Consider the following 20,262-nt stretch of genomic DNA (forward strand, 5'->3'; position numbering starts at 1 on the left):
CTGGGAAATAGGGCGTAACTGTAGGAGTGCCTTTCACACACCATGCACTGGCTGTGTGGCGAAAGGGTCCTGAGGCTGGATTGGATGGAGACAGCATAGCTGGAGTAGTACCTAGTGATCGATGATCAAAAAGGGGAGGTAAAGTCATACAGTAAAAGCCAGGCCGAGTGTTAAGTACGAAGGACAAAACTATAAATGGGACAGGGGAGGTAAAGTCAGAGACCAACAGGGATTGGAATTAAGAGTAGATTCTAATGCAAGAAGCCATTCTGGACCAGAGACATAGACCAAGGCGTGACAGTAAGGTTAAATCTGGGCAAACCCCATATCTAGCCTTTCCACTTACAGGAATATACCCTAGAGAAACTTTGGAACATGTGTATAAAGAGACAAGTGCAGGAAGACACCACTATTTAACTTTCGTGGATGCAGAAATAAGTGGTAAAAATATGAAGACATCCATGGATCGATACACACTAAATTTAGAATAGGAGTTTGAGCTGAGCCCATTTTTTCTTGCTAATATATGATTTAATGGTCCTCAATCATCTTTAGAGGTGACACTGTCTAGGATCCTATTCTCGGTAATAGATATGGGTTTTGGGTTTTGAGTGTGTGCTTGTTTTATTGGCTAATAGGGCTGATAGAAACTGGCAGGTGGGGCTGGAAGGACTAATCTCCCTTTGTCGACCGAGGTGACTGAGAGGCAGGGGTGGAAATCCAGGTGACTGGTGATGGGACTGAGAATAAGAATCAGGATTTTCTGACTGCTTGCTCAGTACTCCCTGCACCACACCGTGTGTCCTCCTCTAATGAAGGATCTTTTCTGTAGATTTATGTCACTGGTACCATGTCCTTAACCCTTTTTGGTATCCTCCATTAGAGTACTTCAGAGGACTCTGGTGCTTTAAGGTATCATTATTAAACCATGGCAATTGCATAGATCATCAAACCTTAGTGCATTTTTCTTCTGTTAAAATATATTAGGGTCAACCCACATTTACTTTTTTTCCCTCCGAGGTGTTTTATAAGTTGGCCTCAACATTATGTGGGTCATTTGTTCTGAAAAATCGTCGTAGGATAAATTCTTAAAAGTTGTCCAGGGCTTCCCTGGTGGCGCAGTGGTTGAGAGTCCGCCTGCCGATGCAGGGGACGCGGGTTTGTGCCCCAGTCTGGGAGGATCCCACGTGCTGCGGAGCGGCTGGGTGTGTGAGCCGTGGCTGCTGGGTCTATGCGTCCGGAACCTGTGCTCCGCAACGGGAGAGGCCACAGCAGTGAGATGCCCGCGTACCGCAAAAAAAAAAAAAAAAAAAAAAAGTTGTCCAGTGGTTAAGACTCACCTTCCAGTGCAGGGGGTGCGGGTTCAGTTCCTGGTTGGGGAGCTAGGATCCCACATGCCTCGAGGCCAAAAAACCAAAACATAAAACAGAAACAATATTGTAACAAATTCAATAAAGACTTTAAAATATGGTCCCCATCAAAAAAAATCTCTAAAAAAATTGTCAATAATTAAATAATTTCAATAGGAAAAATGTTAGTGATCCTAAGCCCTCAAGCTGACATCCATTTATACTAACACAGCACTACAGTCAGTTAGAAACTGACATAACTGCTTCAAGGAGTAGCATAGTTACCATAACATGAGGTAAAAAGACATTATGTTCCCTGTAATATGACTCTTTGTCCACTGTTTTTGAGCTTTTGTAGCCTCTGTACACAGAGTTTAAGACCACAATCAAAAACAAAAAATACCATGATTCGGTAACAAAATATCTTTTTAAAAAATAAATTTATTTATTTATTTTTGGCTGCATTGGGTCTTCATTGCTGTGCACTAGTTGAGGCGAGCAGGGGCTACTATTCGTTGCGGCGCGAGGGCTTCTCTTGTTGCGGAGCACGGACTCTAGGTGCGCCGGCTTCAGTAGTTGTGGCACACGGGCTCAGTAGTTGTGGCACGTGGGCTCAGCAGTTGTGGCTCACGGCTCTAGAGCGTAGGCTCAGTAGTTGTGGCACACGGGCTTAGTTGCTCCGCGGCATGTGGCATCTTCCCGGACCAGGGCTCAAACCCGTGTCCCCTGCATTGGCAGGTGGTCTCCTAAGCACTGCGCCACCAGGGAAGTCCCCAAAATGTCTCTTAAGTTCTGTTTAGTGCAAAACAATCAAATAGTATATAGACAAATCAGTGGAAGCCATGTATTTTTGAAGGTTAAATGCCTAAAGTTATCAGTGTAGTGAACTAACAAACCCCAAGTATTGTGAAATGAGAACTATGGACAACATGTTCCAGCTCTAAAACCACAGAGATGTCCACTGGGTAATTTCGTCCTTTGGTGTGTAGCTGGCCTTCAGATGCTCCATATACAAATACATAGTAGTACTTCTTAAATGCTAAGAAATGCCGCATACCAAAAATTGGGGTATTGAAAGAAACTGCCTGTCAAGCTGAGATGTCTTATTTCAGCTGGGAGTATGGGTGTATTTGAAATGGAAACAGGTAGAGGGTGTGTGTGTGTGTGTGTGTGTGTGTGTGTGTGGTGGCCAGGTTAATTGAAGAAAGAAAAGAAAACCAGTCTGTTACAATTTCTTAAAGGTGTACATGCGGGTAAACCCCTCTTTCCCTTTCTCCTTTCTCCTCAGCTCTGAGACTTATCATTTAGTTTTAATTTTATTCACAGCCACTGAGCTTTTACTTCTTATAAGTTGTTATACCTTTTTGTAGCATAGAATGAGTAATGGATATATTGCTTAGCTAGCTTGTAATCAGTGGTGAATAATGTTCAACATCCTATTTGTAGAGAATGATCATCCTTTAGTAATCTCTAGTCTTCTGCTGTTACAGGTGTGCTTAAAATTTAGATGACTGCTTCTAACCAAAGAAATCATCCCTTAGCTGACTCTGCCTGGAAAAGCTGAAATATATCATTGGGGTTTTTCTAGTTCATTCAGTGTTAATACTCCTCTGATGCCTAAAATAGTTTCGGGTGTAATTCTGTCTGCACTCGAGGAATGGTGGTCTTTATAATTTGTTTTAGTAGTAACAGTAAATTTTTAGGACATGAACTTTACAAAAGTAAAAAAAAAATATTCCACATATTTTCATAGTAACATTTTCTGTTTCATTGTTTCATGAGGATGACTGGAAAACTCATTTGACATTTTTTCAAACACACTAATCAGGAAGTGGTGCTCTCAAATTTCTCTCCCTTTTTTTCTCCTTTTTGTCAGCAGATGGCGTCTTACTGTTTCCTATCTCTTTTCCACTTTCTTTTCCTTTTTATTCCTTCCCTTCCTCCCTGCCCCCCTTGGCAAACATTTGTCACAAGAATGGATGCTGTTATTTTAAAAAGTCTGACTGTGACATGTTGTCTTTTCAAAAAGACAAGAAGGAAATGAAACAGGTTTTCATTGCTTAAGGCAATAATACAACTGGTTGATTTTCTCTGCCAACATATCCTTTAGAAGCAGATGTTACATTTAAGTTTGGCTTTGTAATTCTATTATGTTGCTTTGCATGTAGATGGCTCCTCTTTTCTCTTTTAGGTAGATGAGCACCTTTTGTTAATTTTTACCTTTTTTTAAATACTAGGCTACTTTCCAAAGAAAAATTCTTCGATGTACAGATAAATAGATTAAAATACATTTGTGCTTAGCTTTGGGAGTAAAACTGATAACAGTGATTTGGGCTAGTCATTGTGAATATGAAGTACCCATAAAGACTTATGATCGGGTAGAAAACATATACAGCTTAGTGAAAGATTGTTAATGACTGGAATAGGACTTAATTAATATGTATTATAAAACCAGACTGCATGTGGGACAGTGTGTCTGAGTTAATTAAATATTCTAAGGAGTAGTACAAACCCCACACCCCTTATCCCTTTTCCTGTCCTTTCTCCATCACTAAATAGTTATTAAATGTTTCCAGAACGAATATTACAGAAAAAACAAGTATGTGACATTGTCTTTGCCGTCAAGGATACAATCTTATTGAATGTAATTTGTTAGTCCACTTTCCTGGTATAGGAAGAATATTAGGGTGAGCTCATTTACTCTTTGACATCCTATTACCTCTCATCTCTGCTTGTCTAAATCCAGGTTTCAGGTCTGCCATATTCTTCATGATTATCTTAATTCTCCCCCCAGCCCTCTCCACTTACCTGCTCCACCTCCAAAAACAGTGGCCTCACACTCCTCTGAACATCCTTGATGTTTATGTAAACCCTCTTCTTGGCCTTGTTACTTACTACTTTGCAGTATAGTTAGTTACAGTTGCTGAACTTAAAGCATCTTGATTCTCAGTAGTTCTCAGCACAATACCCTGCATAGAAATGCTTTTCATTAAGTGATTTACTGAATGCTTGTTGGATATTAACTTTATAAGTGCATGGGCTTTTAGAATCAATCAGACCTGGGTTTGAAACTTCAGCTCTGTGATTTTGGCCAAGCCTTAACCTCTGTGAATTTCAGTTTTTTCATCTGCAAGCTGGGGCTGATAAGGACTACTTGATAGAGATGTTGTTCAGATAAAAACCAATGGTGTAGGTAAAACACAGTGCCTGGGACATAGTAGCTGCTCAGTAAATCTTGTGTGCCCACGTGTCCTCCCAAGACATACACACATATATACATACACGCATGGTGTATGTGCAAGATGCTGGACACTAGAAGAAAGTCAGGACCGTACAGGTCCTATGCCCATTGTGCTTAAAGAGGAAATAAAGCCATGCAGGTAGAAGACGATGGTGCTATTGGGACATTAGAGACAGAGCACCGTGGGAGTTCACTCCTTTCTCCCCGAGAAGAATGGATATGGTTTATGGAAAGTTTTGATACAAAAGGTGGCAATTGTGCAGAAAGTAAAAGAATGGGTAGGGCTTGAATGGGTGGAGCTGGAGTCTAGAGCGGTAGATAAATATTTTAAAAGGTGTGTCTTTTCAAAAACTATTGTTGTGCAGTAGAACTTTCTGGTCGAAGACTGAGATTGGAGATGGATATCCCTACTGATCTGCAAATGGTTTTCTTAGAAACTTGCCAGGTGCCTATGTGTGTTCTCAGATGGCCTATTCTTTTTGGTTCAGGTGTGGTAGTTACTACCAGGAATGTTGGAAATGATAAAATAGCTTGGCAGCAACTTCACTAGTATTCTAGCTTTGGTATTTTATAGTGCTACATTGGGCATATTACCCATGGATGTGGAGAAGAAGAAATTAACTTGGTGACTGTCCCTAAAGAGGTGCGTGGTTCACCCCTCTCCTTTTCCTCAACCCCTGCTTAGCTCTGCTGCTCCAAGGAGAACCTGCAGGAGCTGGAGGGGGTGCTGCACTGCCACTGGGGGTGCAAGAGAGGATGTTAAACCCATCTGCTCTAGAGCTATACAACAGATGAGAAATTTTTGTATAGAAGTATGTTTAGCAGAAATTGCATTTGAGGACAGGCACTTCTTTGGAATTGGCAGGTGGCTGATGTATCTTATATAAAGTAATGAGGTTCCACTGACCTGTGGCCAGGAAGGAGCTGGTCTGTCCTGGCCAGTCACCTTTCCTTCCCCCACCTTCAAATGCTCTCCATTTCTTCTACTGTTTAAATAGGAAATCAAGGTGCTAGAATCCCCCAGGGTTATGGGTATGAAGGTTGTGGGCGTGTGAATGGGTCAGGGCTCTGCCCTTCATGGGACCCTAACCCTTTTCTCTCCCAGTTTTGGAGAAATCATCCCCAACGGTTAACTCCCTTTTTCAAGACCACAAGCCCACAACCTTCATACCCATAGCACTGGGGAATATTCTAGCACTTAATTCCTTTTGTCCCCACTTTAAGAACGCAAAGGTTTTCCAGAGTAGTCTACCCCATACCTGGAGAATTCTCTTTTGTTCTAAAACTCTAGCCCAAAAAAAATGTGTTTACAACTGCTAACATTTATTGTGTACTTACTTGGAGTCAGATGCTTTTCCAGAAGACCATTAAGTATCTTCATTTTAATATACCTAACAACCCTGGAAGATATAATTCCCATTTTAATATCTAAGTAAATTGTGGCTTATGGGGTTTGACCAAGACGCCTGCAGCTAGTGAGTAGAAGAATCTGAATGTGAACTTAGATCTTTGATTACTAAACTGTGGAAGGTGGGTGCTGAGTTCTCACTTTGCCAATGACTGTTTCATCTTGGGTATGTTTCTTAAATGTATTTCCTTATCTTAAGAAAAATCAGTGTAGTAGAGTAGTTACATTCCAAAGTATCCTTCTGTGTAAAAAAAGTCTGCGATCTTACTGACTGCTGCTTTACTTCCAATCTTTTCCAGCAAGAAAAATGATTTTGAAATTGTAAAGTGTACAGAACTGCAGCAGTGTCTTGGGAAGTGTAGCTCAGTGTGGAGGAGATAGCCAGTGATGACTGTTATAAATTAGTGGTTCTCAAACTCTCTAGTTTGCTGAAGGAGCTTGCAAATATCTCAAAAGACCTCAGTGTTCACTAACTGTTGACAAATCATACAGAATTTAAAAGGGATTGAAGACAGGAGAAAAACAACCTTTTTCCAAATTTTAAATAAAGCAAGAGGTTCTGGAGGCCAAATGCATGCTCTGGCTATAGATCACCAACGAAACATAGAGTTAAATAGGTGATTTGTGAACGTTTTGAAAAGTATATGGTATTAGTAGGTCCAGTATGAGTTCACTAAAGGGCAAATAATATAAAACTAACTTTGTTTCCTTTTGTGAAAAAGTTCACATATTAAGGGTATGTTGTTGACTTGTTTTGTCTTGATTTTACTGAAGCATTTGACCAAAAATTCTATGAAGACAGTTATGTGTTGATTAGATCAGTGGTTTCCTTTTTATCCCCCCTCCCCGCTCCCGCCCTGCTTCCCCACCCCTTGCCATATTCTCAGCTCACTTCATGCCTATCCGAAGGGAACTACTGAGAAAAGAGCCCAGGAAAAACCATATGGTAAAAAAGCTCATCCAGGTCTACTGCAGCCGCTCCCTAGACTGGGATTTGAGAAAAACTAACAGACGTTTTCAAACTTTTGCGGGGGCAGGGAATCCTTTCATCAAATGAAATGAAACTCTACCATATAAAACAGATAAAGTGGGCTTCCCTGGTGGCGCAGTGGTTGAGAGTCCGCCTGCCGATGCAGGGGGCACGGGTTCGTGCCCCGGTCCAGGAAGATACCACATGCCGCGGAGAGGCTGGATCCGTGAGCCATGGCCGCTGAGCCTGCGCATCTGGAGCCTGTGCTCCGCAACGGGAGAGGCCACAACAGTGAGAGGCTCGCGCACCGCAAAAAAAAAAAAAAAAAATTAAAAAAAAAACAGATAAAGTGACATTTCCTAGTACTATAAATTTTTTTGGAGTTTACATTTATAATGTTTACTGAAGAGTCAGCAAGAGCAATGAAGCTCTTAAGATATAATGAAACACTTTTAAAAATCTGGTGTTGATAATAACTGTATAATAATAGGGGTATTCACATTATCAGCTGTGTTTAATAAACCTATACTTTGCTTTAAATGCATCATATTTTTAAAAAAAATCTGTTCTCACAGATAATTACTTGCAAATTATAACAAGAGTTTTTTGTTTTTGTTTTGTTTTTAAATAACTTGCCTTGGGATCCCAGGATGTTTTTCAATTCAACCAATCTAAGGTAGGGAATATTTGTTTCAAAATCGTAACCCTGTAACTAAACGTATGGAAACAACAGGTCACATTCCTTATCATAAATCTAAAGTCATACAGGAAACATCTAATTCTTAGAATAAATATTTACCCTCTCTCAAGTAGGGTATTATCACAAAGGACTTTCTACTGCGATGAAAGCAAGGCCGACCAGATGCCCCCTGTGCCTCGCCCGCATTTAATGGCAGCCGACACTGGGCTGCGGTTTGTATTCATGTGCTTACTTGAACAACCGCTTGAGAGCAGACTGTGCACACAGTATTTTTCACACGACTGGGTGGAGCTACAGCTTCCCTTCCCAGTGTCACACTTACGAGAAGTCCACATGTGCACGTGGAGGTGGCAGGGGAGCCTACCGCAGGGATCGCCTGCATCTCCCAGACACGATCTTTAACACATGATGCTGTGTGTCCGTAGTGGGTGAGAAGCTTGCGTAGAAACCATTTCAGTGTCATTTAAAAAAAAATTACAGTTTTTAAAATATCTAAAATGTATTTGAACACTAGAAACAGATGGTGGTGTATCCTTGGAGGGTTTCCATAGTAGAGTCTTTTTAAAAACATTAGTCTGATATCGACTGGATGCTGATTATGTTAGGAAAAATGTTTGGTTCCCTGTGGAATATGGAGATAGAGTTGGGGACAGCCAGGTAGTGCAGGTGAGAAAAATACAGCAATTCAGGAAGTGCATTTATGTACACAAAAGAAAGAACAAAGTAACTTTGAGTATAAAGCGGGGGATAACCTCTTCTGGCCGGGAGCACAGAGAAGGGTTCCTGGAATAAAAGACATTTGTGGAGGTCCTTGAGAACACATACAGGACTTGGGTATGAGAATATTAAGGAGAAGAGATGTTGTTCTAGGGCACCACATCTTTTGGGAAAGTGTAATTGTAGAGAAAGATGATGTAGATATCACTACCCTCTTAGATTACCTTCTTCATTAATAAGTTAGCTCTATATACATTTAAAAATATAATCCATTCTCAATAAATTCAAAGAGAGATCCTTTTCTTATATTTAAATATGCCTGGGGTTTCTTTCAAAGTCATTACTGTGAGACAGTGATTTACTTGTTCTTTAGACCTTTCCAGTGATACTTTGCCCAACCTGGCTTCCACTTTAAGACCTACCTGCATCATAAATATGCCCTAAAACTGACCTCTGCAAGAATTATAGCCATTCATTTGTTCAGTTGTTCACCCACGCTGGTATATTGAACAACTGTTAACGTGCGAGGTCCTGGAGAGTTCTAGGCACCCAGCAGTGAACAGGTCCAAACTGGACAGGTGGATTGGATGCCTGGAAACCACCTGAAGTTCTTATCATTAAACGTACCATTAAAAAGATAACAGTGCGACTTTCACTACAAAGTGATAACAGCATCAAGAGTACACCTCCTAGAGCTTTTACATTTTAACAGGGATCAAAGCTTTGCTTCGAACTGCTTCTAATCAGGCAGCTTAAGGGGAATTGTGGTTTGAGCTCTGGGACTTTTCCAGCTTATATGGCTTTTTTGAGCAGCAGGGTTAAAGGTGGGGACTGGCTCTGATAATATTCCTCCCAGAAAAGTAGCTTAAAGAAAGCCCTACTGCGCAGGGAAAATCAGTTAGATATCCCATAATGGAACAGAGCTCTTGTTATAATTTTGCCTTTTGGGGGTGCCAGAGAGCCGAACACAGAAACGGGAGGAGTATAGCATAGGGCAGGTGCACAGGGTGCCCTGCTGTTGGTAGCCGGGCAAGTCACTTACCCTCTGGATGCAGCTATAAATAGGGCTAATAGTGACAATAGTACCCACCTCAAAGAATTGTTGAGGGTCAAATAAGTTAATATATACAGAGCATTTAGAATTGTGCTTGCCATAGAGTTTAAGCATTATATTAAAGTTAGCTATTATTTCTTTTAGCTATGTGTTTTGGCAGTTTGTTGATTTTCTGAGAACATATAATAGATACACAGTAAGAGTGGATAAGAAGATAGTTCAAGTGAGGATGGTTAATTCCTTCTTTCCCCGCCTCCTACTCCACAGACCCTAGAGTTACTTGTTTTGTGAGGTAGTAACATCATATTTGAATGTATGACCTTGAAAAATTATGATTAAGTAGTTCTGGGCAAAGCTCTAGTGGTTGGAAAATAAATCAGGCCTCCCACACATACCTGCCCAGCCAAGAATTTGTTTGCCCCAGGAACCGTGGGTGGGCGGGAATGGAAGCAAGCACACACCCGGGCTTATGTGAACTCTCTGTTCTGGCTTGAGACCGTGGTGTCACCCTTCTTCCTCCGCTCACCAGTGCTTTCTGGTCATTTCTCTTCATTCTCAATTCTAGAGAAACAAATATTTTAATTTTTTTAAAAATGCTTTTCTCTCTCTCCTTTCCCCGACTCCAGGGAACTTCCACCCCGCCTCCCGCCCCCCGCCCCCTTCCTGCTTGTTTGTTCGCTAAAGTTTGGGTCTTTATTTGTCCCTTGTTATCACACTTGTGCAACTTTCTCCCAAGCCCAGGAAGGCAACATGCAGCGTAAGATGAAGAACTGTAGGGCTCCCTGCATGGATCCCGAGTTTCAGGGTCTGGGGCAATGCCCTCTAGAAATGTCCTGGAATTTTCTGTTAGTTCTTGTAACCAGGGATAGAGGTCCCCTGCCTTTGCACTGGGGCATATCCCAGGTACTCCTGCAGGCTGTCTCCTGTCTGTATCCTGGGGAGACTGGTGAGGGGTTTTTCCACACAGCACTGCAGAGAGGGGCTTGTTTTCCCGTTCCTGTGAAGTGCGCCACATCGGGACATGTGGTCTGCGAGACCTTCGGTTATTCCTGGCTTGGTTCGTGTTTTTATTGTTAGCCTGTTTAGCCTTCAGTCCTATTGTCCTAGTTAAGTCCTGTCATTAGAGCAGGTGTATTCTTTTTCTGAGTGTGAGAGGGGGCCTGTTTCGGGGCCTACCCTGGAGGAGGCATCCCGGGAGAGGGTGGCAAGAGGCCTCTCAGGCCTTGGGGAATCTCCTTGGTGGGAGCTAAGCTTAGAAAGTTACTTAACCTTTCTGAGCCTACATACTCACACCTCCCGTCCATTTAAATCTACCCATGGGTTGTTCTAAAGGTGAACATGGGGACTTCTCTGGTGGTCCAGTGGAAAAGAATCTGCCTTCCAATGCAGGGGACTCGGGTTCGATCCCTGGTCAGAGAACTAAGATCCCACATGCTGCAGGGCAACTAAGCCTGCGTGCCACAACTACTGAGCCTGCGCGCCTCAACTAGAGAGAAGCCTGGGCGCCGCAACCAAAGATCCCTCATACTGCAGCTAAGACCTGACACAGCCATACATACATACACACACACATACATAAACAAACAAACAAACTTTTAATAAATAAATAAAAGGTGAATGTGAAACTGTGTGGGATGTAGCCAGCTCTCAGTAACGGCTCCTTCCCCTCCATTTTCTTGTTGGACTATGGAACCCAGGTTTATTGTGGGGATAGTAGGTATTGGGCAGATTCTTCCTAATGACCTGGCCAGGTGTCAGGATGGGAGACTGATATTTGGGGGGCCTTTGCCCTTCAGTCAGGGTCCAGGTGGGTCTTCCTGAAAGAAGCATCCTTCTCCCTCGTGGCCGGCTGAGGAACTGGAGCAGGGGGCGGGCCGCAAAAATCCACTTTGAATTTTGCCACTTTATTTCCCCACTAGTTTGCTCAGATATAAGGAGGAACTGGCAAAATTAAAAATAAAAAAGGTTTTGTTTTGAAAATTCTGCTCTATTGACAAACAGCCTCAGATCGAGAGTAACCACCAGACATCCTGTTCCTCAGCATGTTTACTGGTCGCTCCTGGAGCAGCCGCCCTGCTCGGGTTTTGCTGTGCTTAGGGCTCTGCACGGGCATTTTTCACCTTGAAGCATATCCGTGTCCTCTGTCACTCAGCCCAGGCCACCTCTTACTGCCACTGTAAAACCTGTAGGCTGAAAAGAAATCAATATGATCAAAGCTGCATCTATCTGGCCAGTCTGTTGCACAATCCTGCCCTTTTCCATTTTACAAATCTAGCATTTTTTCTGGTAAAAAGATACGCTAATATAAGTTTATCGATAGTATGACTTGATGTTAGGCCAGAAGACTTCTGCTGTCCTCTGAAATACATACATATCTCAAAGCAATTTTTTTTAGTCTCATGAAGTGCAATAAAGACTTCATTCACTCCTAGAGACTTCCCTGGTGGTGCAGTGGTTGAGAATCCACCTGCCAATGCAGGGGACACGGATTCGATCCCTGGTCCGGGAAGATCCCACATGCCACGGAGCAGCTAAGCCCGTGCACCGCAACTACTGAGCCTGTGCTCTAGAGCCCGTAAGCCACAACTACTGAGCCCATGGCGCCGCAACTACTGAAGCCCGTGTGCCTAGAGCCTGTGCTCCGCAACAAAAGCCACCGCAATGAGATGCCCGCGTACCGCAACGAAAAGTAGCCCACGTTCGCCGCAACTAGAGAAAACCTGCACACTGCAGTGAAGACCTGACGCAGCCATAAATAAATAAATAAATAAATAAATAAATAAATAAATAAAAAGACTTCACTCACTCCTAGACTAACGTTCTCATGGAGACAGTTTACCGTGCCTCCCTCTGTAAAAAGGAAACAGGGCAGCAGTTCATATGCAGATACCCCGCCACCCACTGCGAGGAGGTCAGCGTCCTCCTCAGCCTTGCCCCATAGCCGCGGGAATTGGCCAGGTGGGCGCCCACAGAGCCCAGACCCGTTCTGTTGCCACCCAGGGCAGCAGCATGGGAAAGAAGGTGGGACTTAAGGAAGCGGGCTGTGCGGAAGGCAAGGGTGGCAATGTGTTCATAGTCGTCTGTCGGGGGAAGACGTTGGGGCTGATGCAGAGCCAGGCTCTGGCAGACAGTTTTCTGGTCTCAGATGTGGGTTCACCTGTCGTCATCTGTTCTTTGGGAAGGGTGCTGGTGTGGTTTATAGAAATCCTCCCAAAGAGTAATTATGGTCATTAGCAATGGTTCTGTAGTTCCCAGATGTATTCACCTGCCTGTCACTGCCCTGTCACTCCCCCGAGGCCATCAGAATGGCCCTTCACATGCTCGTCATGTTTTGAGAATTGCCACTGGTGGTGTACAGAGCAGATTAATTGGGTGTAGATGCTTAGGAAAACAAGAACTGATGGTAAAGCCTTGCATGAATTAGGAAAAGTTTGAAGACAGAGTTCTGTTTCTGGTATGCAGAGTTTCAGCATAAAGGCTTACAAAGTATTGCTCGGGTCTTTTGGCAGTAGTGGCCCTGTACTTGCTTTAGTGATATACTTATTCCAAACTTGAGGAAAATGCCATGGACGCATTTTCTGCAGGCTTCCCGGTAACTGTGGAAGATTTTTTTAAAATATTTTTTAAACTTTTGGGAAAATTATTTGTATTATTAAATAGCATAGTAAATATGTGTATTTAGATACATAAATAAAAGCAAAATATTGGGACTGTTTCTAAACAGCTATTAACAATAATTAGATCAAAACATACCTAAAATGATAAACCTTAAAGCCACAGTAATTCATGTCTTTCTATGTAGAAAATGTTCATTCAAATTAACTTCTCTCCCAATGTCAGAATTCCTTCTGCAATGTGCATAAGATGTGATAATTTTTTTTTTTGTGGTATGTGAGCCTCTTTCTGTCGTGGCCTCTCCCATTGCGGAGCACAGGCTCCGGACGCGCAGGCTCAGTGGCCATGGCTCACGGGCCCAGCCGCTCCGCGGCACGTGGGATCTTCCCTGACCAGGGCACGAACCCGTGTCCCCTGCATCGGCAGGCGGACTCTCAACCACTGCGCCACCAGGGAAGCCCAAAGATGTGAAAATGTAGGCATCATCTTCTTTCTCTTCACTTCCCTCCTCTCCTCTTCCTTCCTTCACCTTCCAGCTGATGCATGCTGTGTCCAGGTCACTATGGCAGGCACTGCGGATACACAGGTAAGTACTCATGACCCCTCCCTCAGAGGCCTCCCAGTCTAAAAGTATGTACAGCTGGATGAGGATGTGCAGGAAGGAGGCGTGTGAGGTTACCTGGGTGAGGGGCCCGCTCTCAGCGTGTTTGGAGGAAGAGAGACAGCATACGATTCACAGAGGTTATGTGGAAGCTGAGATTTCAAGCCTGAAGGGGTGGCCTAGAAATGAAAAAGCATCCCAGGCATGGTACTTGTGTGAGAGTCGTGAAACCACGTTTGGGGAATGGCATGCAGCCTGGCATAGCTGTGGTGCTTGATGCTGGGGAGGAGCAGGGTTAGCAGGATGAGACCGTCTCAGCAGTGATGGGAGCTCACCGCTTTGCAAAAAAAAAAAGAAAGAAAAATTGTTCTCTGGCTGAGAACTGTATTTTGTTAGAAAGTGTTTCCTTGTATTGTGCCAAGTCTGTCTCCTTTTCTGTTTTACCTTTGAGTTCAAGCCGCAGGAGCAGCCCAGAATGAGCCTGCCTCCTCTTTGCCACCTGCCTTTATGTGTAAGTGGTGTTTTGCTTCTTTAAGTCTTGCCCCAGGCTGTGTATACCTTTGTCCTTCTTAATAGGTTTTGGTTAGTAGTTTGTTTCCTTAATATAACCCAATGATAATTCCAGTTGGTCCTTTTAGAATCTGCAATTGATTGTGATTGCCTAGATTGATCTCACAGATCTCCAAAGCAGCTGTTGCTGCTGTACTGTCTCGTCTGTCGGCCTGTTTCTGCCAGGTTCCTCCCTCTGTGGTTTCACAGGATCCCAGAGGGCAGGAAGCAATCAGAGGTGTTAGTCCAGCGTCTCCTCCGCTTCTTCCCCACCACAGCATTTCCTTTTGGTCATCTTATGGCTTTAGAGAAACAAAAAGTAGGCCTTTCTCACACATATGCCGGGGATCCTTGTCCTGGGGGAACAGTATTTTTCTTTACAATCTTATAACTATTATCTTTTACTTTAGAAGCAAACTAAGAAAGAAAAAGAAGTACGTACCTGTGAAATGTTAATAAAAATTAATTAGGATTGAACTAAAATAGCTTAGAAGTTAAGGGTTGAGAGAGGCATGTTAAAGCTCAGGTTACATTTTCACATGAATTATCTGTAATTTGAAAATATCAGTTATGTTCTGAATGAGAGATTTGGCCATGTGTGTAATATGAGACCCCTCTGTCTGAAAGTGCAGGGTTTGGGTGGGTCCTAGAGAGAGATTCTCAACGCCTATTTGTTGATGGCAGCCGGTAATGTCGGTACCTGTAAGCAATCATTAGACGACCACTCTTAACCCCTTGATAAAAATTCTGTACTTTCCAAGCCAGTGCCATGGTTGTCTACGGATTATCCTCTTTACAAAAAAAGGACGAGATGGAAAAGGTTCAGTAATTTTGGTTCTTTCACACCCTCACCTAGTGCTGAAGCCAGGAGCTTACCCTATAGCTGTGATCCTCTGTGCGAACCATTCTTCCATGTGGGGAAAGGATGAGTGAAGAAAAGGGAGAATAAAAAGAAAACCATATGTGGTTGCTCAGGTAGAAGTTTCAGATCTCATCAGTTAGCTAAGGATGCCCCGGAAGAGACTGTTTGCTTATTGCTGGGATTTAAGTATCGTACACCGTGGAGGGCAAATTCTTATTTTTAATGTAAGAGTAAGAAAACAGTTAGTCTTCAGTGCAGTAGTTTCAGTCTCCGTCAGTGGTACTTATCGAGGGAATAGTAGGGAGAGGGGAAGGAGGGAGGATAATAAATATTCTACCACTGTGCACTCAAATGGTGGTCCATAGACCGGTGGCAGCAGCATCACCAGAGAGCCTACTAGAAATGCAGAGTCTCAAGCCCCAACCCAGCGCTTCTGAATCAGAATCTGCATTTAACAGACCCCCTGGCAATTCCTGTGCGCACTGAAGTTGGAGAAAGACTGCTCTAGTGGGTGATGACAGTACCTGACTCACCAGGAGCGATTTACCTGTCTTAGCACACTTTGAGAAAAGCTGAACAAATAAGGCATATCCGCCCAAAGTATTAAATGTTGAGAATCAGAGTTTAATTTTGTTTGTCACGGTTGACTAAACAGCAAATCCTGTTCAGGCGAGGACGGGGTTCTGTGTACTGCACAGATGACGTGCCCCATGGCTTGGATAGCAAGTGAAGAGCTGCTTCCCTGCCCTAGAGTGGAATTGTTTCCATGACGACAGTTATGAGCTGTGATCTCCCCCTACCTACCCCCCACCCCATTAACCAACAGAGCAGAGAATAAAAACAATACTTAAAATTTTTTTTTTTAGAATTCGTTGTGTCCATTTTTTACATCATGTTATATACATCATGGGTTTCTCAGGGGAAAAGTCTGTGCAGAAAAGCGTAGCTTCCTCAGTGATGTGCAAACACTCCTTCTGGTCTAAGCTCAAACTGGCACAGCTGACAAATGTCAGCGTTGGACCATGTTGGCCTAAGCCTGATTTTTAAGAAGAATACTTGTGTTTGGTGTTTATCCTGCTGTACATCAACAGATCTTCAAGTGGAAAATCTTCATGTTAAATAGTCATTAACTCCCATGGCCACATGTATTCAATGATCTTTCTCTTCACTTAGAGGAGCCTTTTATTTTCAGAGTAAACGAAAAATGCTAATACATAGTGGTGACCAGTGTCACAAGGACTTGAATATTCGATTCTTTTGTAATGTGATGTGACAATGTTTTTGCCTGTTCGGTCTTTTCCACTGTCTGGGATGATCATATATTACTTCTTCATAGCTAAAAATCCACTAAGTTTTCTTTTATAAAAGTAATAATTGAAACAAAAAAACCCCTTTAGTGATAAAAAGATTGACTGCTAAAATCAGCCATTAAATGAGTTAGAGCTAATCCTAGGGTATTTTCTCAAAGTTTCATGAAGAATCTGTCAGCTTTTTAGCAGCACTGCTGTGTGTCACTGCTGCACTCCAGTCCAAGCCCCTGTAATTTCTTGCCTAGGCTGTTTCAGAAGCTTAATAACTGGTCTTGCTGCTCCCTCCCTTGCTTCAGTCTGTTCTCAACACAGTAGCCAGATCATGTTTGCCTCTGCCCCAAACACCTCTGTTGCATTGCAGGGCCCTCAAAATAAAAGCCAAAGGCCTTTGGGCACCCTAACAAGGTCACTGTTTACCTCTCTGGCCCCACATCCTACTACTGTCTCCCATGAATGCCGCAGGTCAGACAGGCCACACTTCTGTCTCAGGGCCTTTGCACTTGCTGATCCACTGTCTGGAACTGTCTTTCCCAAGATGTCTACATGACTCTTTTCCAAAAGAGTCATGGTCTTTGTTCATATGTCAGTTTCTCAGTGAGGCGTTCCTTGACCATCCTATTTAAAATTTAACACCCCCCCCAACATATTTTACATTTTACAAGCCTACCTCATTTGATTGTGCTTTGCTTTATTGCATTTTGCTTTATTGTGCTTTGCAAATGTTGTCTTTTTACAAATTGAATGTTTCTGGCAACTCTGTGTGAGATGATGGTTAGCATTTTATTGCAATAAAGAATTTTTAAATTAAAGTATGTATGTTGTTTTTTTTTTAGACATAATGCTATTGCACACTTAATAGACTACAGTATAGTGTAAGCATAACTTCTGTATTCACTGGAAAACCAAAAAATGTGTGTGACTTGCTTTATTGAGGTCTGGAACCAGACCTGCAATGTCTCCAAGGTATACCTGTACTTAATATATGTTCACTGTTTGTCTCCTCCTAGAACGTTACCTCCTTGAGAAGCAGGGGTTTTGTCTTGTTCATTATGTGTCCACAGCACCTAGAACCATGCCTGGCTTATTCAGGTGCATGCTGTTTGTTGAATGATGAGTGAGTGAAGTTGGCCCTTTCTAGCCCCCGATGACTAGATGTGAATGTAGAGTCAAGGGCATTGTGGAACTTCTTCCTATCAGTTTTGTTCTCATTCTCATTACATAAGAGGACCGCAATGTTAGAACATCTTTAAAGTGTAAACCACAGCTGTGAGCCGTTTAAAACATTCTGTGCAGTGAGTTAGGGAATGTCGATTAGTTGTTGATTTGTAAGGCAAATAGGAGAATGACACAGTCAGTACACACCGGGTCTCCTGTGTGCCAAGTGTGCAGAGTCAGGCCCCAGGGACAGGAGGAGGCGCAGTGTATGGAGCCTCCTTCAGAGAGCTGCACACGTTGTTGCTGTCGGCCCCGTAGTCATCCCACAGCAAACTCAAAGCCTTTCATGCCCCCCTCCGAGGACCACTGCTTTGGGTGCTTGTGCACATGCGTGCATGTATATTTATTTGTTTTCCAGTGTTGTCTCAGCAAGGGTTTCCTTTGGCCGCAATTTATGTTTTCCTTTTTGTTTATAGTGTTTCTTAGGAGCCCACTGCTACAAGTCCTGTCTGCAGAGGTGCTACTCAAATGTATCTTGAACTTTGTGCCGTTTCTCTTTTAGTATCTGAAGATTTATTTTTGCTATGGAAGCCTAGGAAACAGTAAAGTTACGGAAGTGAGTTAGACAGTGCCCATCTAATTATTGACCCCCCCAGGGGCAGGACACATCAGGGAGGATGGAGCCCATTCAGGAAAGCCATATGGTCTGCCTGGCAAAATGATCCCTGTTTTGGCGATGGATGCAGCAGGTTCTAACGGTCCAAAGCCATCATTCATTCATGAAAATATCTCTTGAGTGTCCACTGTTGTGGAACATGCTAATAAAATGAGCACAGTATTCACCTTTATGGAGCATCTTACAGTCTAGTGAGAGAAATAAACGTAAATTAAATAATCACATAAATGTGTAATTACAAACGGTAGTAAGTGCTACAACGGAGAAGATCAAGATGCTATGGGAGCTTAAGATAAGGGAATGTCCTAGTCTGGGGTCGTGTGACATGAGCTAGGAGTTGCAGATGACTAGGCACGTATGTGCTTTGTGGGGAAGGTGCAGAGTATGTGCATTAGTTTCTAGCCAGAGGAAACGAGGTGTGCAAAATCTCTGAAGTGTTGAGGGATCTGTGCATTTAAGAGAGTAAAAGGAGACCAGTGTGGCTGAAATGTGAGGGTGACAGGAAGAGTGTGCACGGAGGAGGCTGGAGGGGTGAGCTGGGCCAGACCAAGGCTTGAAAGTCAGCTCTCGGGTATTTATCATCAGACCCATGCAGAGCATTAAAGGAGTCGAAGTAGGGCTGAGCCATGACCTGTTTTCTATTTTTAAATGTTTACTCTGGACACTTTGTGGATGATAGATTGGAAGGGAGGAAGCGGAAGCTGGGAAAATAGCAAGAAGTGTTTCGTGTTTGTCCAGGAGAAGGATGATAGCAGCTTGGACTAGGATGGTGGTAGTGGAGGAGATAGGAGAACACTTGTCTGGAGAGAGAATATTGGAGGCCACTGGCATCTGGACTGTGATTGCTCTGACTTGCTCACCCAACAATCTGCTGTTAATTTGGCTTGATCTGCCTGTATGGTACCCACACCTGGGATTTCAGGAAGTATTTATTGGCCAAAGAAACGTGAGTATGTTGGTCAAGCTGGATGGAGCAAGTGTCCAGGCTGTCTGATGACATATTTTTCATGGGAAATGAATCCATAGGCTTTGTGGCTTATCTGTCAATCTTTTATGAGCTTTGTTAACATGAATCAGTATTGATAAACATGATCATTTTTGGCACCTTAGTGAGATAGACTTTTGGAGCCAACAGAGGGAGGGACAGAACCTGGACAGTTGTGAGTTCCCCGAGGTAAATGTCACCTGGTGGAGACTCTCTGAACTGCTACCTTTCCTAAGCAACACCCTCTTTTTTGATGGATGCTTTTCCATTATCATTTTTAAAATTTTTAAGTAAATCTGTAATATCAATAGCTATATTCACCAATTGTTTCTATCTTTAGAACAGAAATTATTTCACCCAGTGGGGAAGGGTGCTGCCACCTAAAAAAGAATATCAGAGGGAACGTAGTTTGGAAAGGCATATTAAATGTAGAATGATTCAGAGTCAAGGAGAATCTTACCCTACATTGTTTCCCTATGCATCTATCTTTTTATTATTATGCCATGTTGATTTCTTTTGAAATCATAAAATATTGGTTTTTCAAATCTCCTTTTATCGATACATGTAATGATATTGTCTTAATGGTTTTATTTAGGAACTCAGTAAAGTTAGGCAGTTGAAATAATTCACTAAAGTTTCACGAAGCCCTGTTGGTACTCTCAAGTCTGGAAGATATCAAACAATGATATAAAACATTATGTGTGCATTTGTGACCACTCACTAACAATATTTTCCTCATCTTTTGCAGGAGAAAATGGAAAAAACGGAGGTACTTTTAATGGAACAGAATAAACCACTGAACAGGTAACTACATTATCAGGGGTTGTGTACATATTAATTAGAGTTAATATTTGTGAAGTCCTTAGAAGGTTACCTGGCACGCAGTAAATAACTACATAAGTGTTTGCTACTATTAAGTTCCTTTAGCTGTACCTGAGCCTAAAATAAACCAGTCATACATCCCAAAACTACCCAACAAAAACAAACCATTTGCCCCTAAAGCAAGTGTGAACATCACATGGTCTCTGTGTGACCTGTTACAGTGGCCTGAGAAACTTAATTTCTTAATC

General features: G+C 42.7%; 1 long non-coding RNA gene across 1 annotated transcript in view; it reads left to right on the plus strand.

Annotated features, from left to right (window-relative positions):
• Positions 1-20,262, plus strand: part of LOC116759285 — a 207,125-nt gene that overhangs the window by 90,280 nt on the left and 96,583 nt on the right. The window contains exon 5 of the long non-coding RNA XR_004351405.1: positions 19,941-19,996. This is a non-coding gene — a long non-coding RNA (uncharacterized LOC116759285). The remainder of the gene's footprint in view (positions 1-19,940; positions 19,997-20,262) is intronic.

The sequence above is a fragment of the Phocoena sinus genome, chromosome 9 (genome assembly GCF_008692025.1).
Source record: "Phocoena sinus isolate mPhoSin1 chromosome 9, mPhoSin1.pri, whole genome shotgun sequence".
Taxonomy (NCBI): Eukaryota; Metazoa; Chordata; class Mammalia; order Artiodactyla; family Phocoenidae; genus Phocoena; species Phocoena sinus.